Here is a 3,856-nt window from a genome sequence, read left to right on the forward strand (position 1 = left end):
TAACATAGGAAAAACTGTATTTAAACTGAGAGGGAGTGGACTGAAAATAGCCTAAAACTATCCGAATACTAAATAAATGGACTTTATGGAGAACTCTATTGGTTCAGTGGTTTATTTGCTCCAAAAAAGGCTGGAAATATTTGCTTGGCCTCTTCTACAACTTTTCTACCTGGTGATTTTTAAAGATCAATGCAAGTAAACAAAAAAAACTAGGACAATTATTTTCCATAAGTAGCGCACCAATATTATATTTCATCTGATGTTTTATTTTATAAAGGGTGTAAAAATGCATTATTTATTTAAAACATGAATTGGAAAAAAATGCTCTCAGTTCTCTTAATTTTTACACTTTTTCCCCCAACCACATATTTTTTTTACCCCCCCCCCCCCCCCCTTAGCAGGGTCAAATTTGCAGAATATACACCCCTGAAAGGTATCTCCTACATTATAATTTTTGAAATCATATTAGTGTAGTGTTGTTTTTATAGATTATATAGAGTAACCCTATTAAAGTACGTCCAAGGGGCAGGTGAGGGGTTCCACCAACAACTTGGGACTAAGGGGAGCCATGCTCTCCTTTTGTTAAAATACCCTGGGGGGGGGGGGGGTATTAGGTCAAGTATCACACAACAGAAACTCTTCGATTATTGATTGATTAGTCTCCAGGGCTACATCTCGTCAGTGTCGAATTTTTCTGTTCTCTTTGATTACATGACCTTTGGTTGTTCTAACCATTTTTGACCAAAGCTTTCCCCCTTAGTATGATTATTAATGTCGTGCATCTGCCATAGCAGCAGTAGGAACCATTTTCAACGTCTTCAGCTATTATACGGTGTTGAGCCGAGATTCTAACCCTACGAAGATCGGATGCGCTACGTGTGAAGCCACGGTCGCGGGTTCATTCCCACTCCCTCCCCCCCTCTTGGATGTCCTATTGAAAATATACCAGGATAGTGGACCAAATAATGCCACGTCTCGCGGTCATGTGCAATATTGGAAGGGTGACGCAAATTTCAAATATCGTTTTTTGCTATTTGAATTACTATTTTTCTTAATATGATAAAAACGATGCTTTGAAGATTATTTAATTAGCTATAATATAAAGATGATTTTTTTTCAAATCGCGAAATCTGGGCTCAGAAATTTGCGTCACTCTTCCAACCTGACGCATGATTGCGTATGACGAGGAGAAATGGCATTAGTTTGTCCACTATCATATACCAGTGTGCCATAACTATGTGCTTGTCCAATATCTTGTGCCAAATTAGTCAAGGATCTAAAGGGATAAGACAATGGCCGATAAATTGTTGTACTACATTCCTTGTTATATTACACAAAATTCTCTCTTTTGTAGATCACATTTATTGGTTGGAACGTTTGGATTATTATCTAATAAATCAACAAATAAAAATTTATTAAAAAGTCCCTAAGTTTCTTAGCCAACGATTAAGAAAAAGTTTTTAAAAATTTTGGGGACTTGTTTATCGTCCATTGTCTTATCCCTTAAGAACCCTGTGAAATGTAATTATGATAACTTTATTATACCAAGATATCAAATTTTAAAACTCTATGATCGGTGATTTCCCTCAAAGTTCCTTGTTGGGCACAGAACTACCTCTTAAATAAATCAAAAATAAATTGGGAGGGGGGAGGGATGATTAGAGTAAAATACTAGAGGGAGAACGGGTTAAATAGCTGTATCTCCTCATCGCAACCACCTTGTGCAATAAGAAGATATATAAGTTTTCCGGAATTTTAAAGTTAGGGGGAGATTTGAAATCTGCATCAAATTTTAAGGATTTTTTATAAAATTCATTTTTTCTATAATTCTTTATCTAAAAGCGGAAATGCAATTTAAGTTAATTAATTTTGGCATCTGTGATTGGTGGATTTAAAAAATCTGCGCTCTGATTGGATGTCGTAAATCACTCAACCAATTAGAGCGCAGGTAGTTTAAAATCCACCTATCCAATTGGTCAAAATTAAATAACTTAAAATGCATTTTCGCTTTTAGATAAAGAATTATACAAAAAACTAATTTTATAAAAAAAAATCCTTAAAATTTGATACAGATTTCAAATCTCCCCCTAACATTTAAATTCCGAAAAAACTTACATATCTTATGATGCAACCTTTCTGTTGGATCATTGAAAATCAACCAATAGTGTCGCTTATATTATTACAGCCAAGTAACAGAAAATAATTTAGAAGCAGACGAAAGAGGGCTTTGATAAATGAAGGGAGGTAGTTGTCTGTATATACATCTATACTAAAGATCTGTTAAGGGATGTAGTTTTTCGTTTGTTTGTTTATTACTTTATGTCAGGTTAGGTTAGGTTATATAAAGTAACCCCGCAGGGTAAGGGTTATTCAGTGTTCGATAGTCACATTGGGGGAAATCACCCATCTTACAAGCAGATGGGTAATTTTTTAATTTTGTAAAATTACATTTTAAGTTAAAAAAATAAAACCACTTTATTTTCCAGTTATAAAATACATCAAATTTATATCAGGTCTTTCTTAATATTTCTAAAATTAAATGGTTTCTATAAATCCTAAAGCCCTAAAATGCTAAATTAAGATATATTAATCAACATTTGAAATAAATTTGATGTAAATGTTAACAGAAAACATATTTTTTATTATTAAAAAGTATTGTAATAATGTATTAAAAGTTTGTATTACAGGGAAGGAAGGGACATTGTGGTGTAAACTATAGGTACTGCACCCAAAAGCCTATAAACATTTTTTTTTAAAGAGGGGAGGCGGATGTGCAACTTTTTGAAACCAAAAGTGAAACGTGCATGATCTCAGCCCATAAAAGAGTTATAACTCTAAAATTCTGCACAGCAGTTGCTTTTGTGGAGAACAATATGGAACTGTGAAGAAACGGCGGCGGAACCGCCAAAAGTCAAGTGAAAATATAAGCGAATTTTTTATGAAAAAAAAGTTTTTCTCAGATGATTGAAAATTGTATATTATGGCGAGAAAAGAAAAAAAATTCGGCGGGAAACGGCGGTTTTCGGCGGTAGCGGCGGTTCCGCCGCCGTTTCTACACAGTACCATATTGTTCTCAACAAAAGCAACTGCTGTGCAGAATTTTAGAGCTGTAACTCTTTTATGGGCTCACAGCTATCCTCAACAGTTTAGCGGATTTATAACCAACACGCTCCAAGCGGTCAATGGATCCTAAAAATAGACATACTTGCTGAATCATACCTGGTTTTACCTAAATTATACCTGCTCCTTCTTCGGGACTATAGGCTTTTAAAGATTTTCACTTAAATTACCCTATTATTTGACTTAAAAATAGCGTTCGATAAGACATCCTGTCACTGTTTATACGTTTTATTACAAAAAAGGAGTCATTTGTATTTAATATATTGATAAAATTGTTAACAGCGTTTGCTAAAACCATTATTTACAGTGTTTGTTTTTATACAAAATTACCATTCAAATATTAGAATGTTAATTCATACATTCACAAAACTTACTACTTAACATTATAAGATTACTAATTGGTCAACCTGATACTCTAGGGAAGGCGGGGGAGGAGGAAAATAGCCTAAAATAACTAAAAAAAAATTGATTGTGCTTTCTTGAAAAGTACAACCTAACAACTTTTCAGATCTTAAGCTTTATAAAACAAACTGGCTTATGTGAAGGAAACAAAGTTGCGGTTTTCGTTATTTTTTTACATTAGCTTTTATCCTATTTCTAGCCCCTGCTGGTGCTCTAACCCGGCGGGGCCAATTGCCTAACCTTGCGGGGCAATCGCCTAACCTAACCTAATATAACCTTTCAAAAGCTACTGTTAAAATACGACGAAACCCGCAACTTCGTTTCCTTTACATGA

Source organism: Acartia tonsa, chromosome 15 (assembly GCF_053477335.1).
Source record: "Acartia tonsa isolate MP-2025a chromosome 15, ASM5347733v1, whole genome shotgun sequence".
Classification (NCBI taxonomy): domain Eukaryota; kingdom Metazoa; phylum Arthropoda; class Copepoda; order Calanoida; family Acartiidae; genus Acartia; species Acartia tonsa.